Source organism: Mya arenaria, chromosome 6 (assembly GCF_026914265.1).
Source record: "Mya arenaria isolate MELC-2E11 chromosome 6, ASM2691426v1".
Classification (NCBI taxonomy): domain Eukaryota; kingdom Metazoa; phylum Mollusca; class Bivalvia; order Myida; family Myidae; genus Mya; species Mya arenaria.
The window spans coordinates 23349996-23351054 of NC_069127.1; positions in this window are offsets into that span (position 1 = coordinate 23349996).

Here is a 1059-nt window from a genome sequence, read left to right on the forward strand (position 1 = left end):
GAAGTATGTTGGGGAGAATGATGTTAGTCCACATGATATTGTCCGCTTGTCGGGTATAGGTGTTGTCATAAGCCCAGAGACAGTCTAGTTTAAGAGAAAACATTGTTTTATACCAAAGCAAGACCACATTGTGTAAATCCGTCTAGAAAAACAGCGCATAGTCCGGTGCCAAGCCTAGATAGAGGAATTTTAAAATAACGATCTCATGCACACGATCTATCCTTTTTCCGTACACTTTTGTACAACAAAACAAAAAACATACATCTACCCATCACGAAGCATTTGTGCCAAAATTTTAAACAAGACACAAGCATGGTTTTGATTTACACAAAAGCGATTGCTAATTTTCAAAATGTAAAACTAAAAAGGCATATTTACGTATGAAAATATAATTATATGATTCAGACCATGTTTAACAAACGCGGACGACTCAGTTGAACAGTGTTCTTATATTTTCGAATATTGTTTTACGACAGAATGTTGACTTCTCATGTAGGGTCACAACAATCACATGTTTTCCGTCGAATACGCTTAAGAATATACGAATAGAAATGGGAAGTTAGGCATAAGGGATCAAAATCAACGAACTCAACGACGCGGTAACAACGCCATACAAGAGTATAAAAATAAGCAAATAGTAAAATCGAAATAAACATTGTTAACAAAGAACAAACAAATCAAGCAGTTTAAAAAATAAAAAATAGATATCACACATTTAGGATATCATTTGAATTTCCTTGTTAGGCAAAATCTATTTTAACAATAAGCGATTTTTTTGAAAAGGCGAGCACGTGTTCACGTTTGATATTCAGACTCAAGGCAGATTATATTTAGAATGAATACTAAGGTCGTTTAATCGATTGACTAATTTGCAATTTATTTACCGATCTTTTTAAGATGATCAAGTTTCTAAAGCAAATTTCAACTTCATGACAGACGAAATGCTATATCTTTAAGTTAGGCATATAGACAATACTACAATGAACACTAAAGGACAGACAAGTAGTCGATAATTCAAACATTAACGCTGTTAAGAGGAACGAGGCAAAGGCCCATACG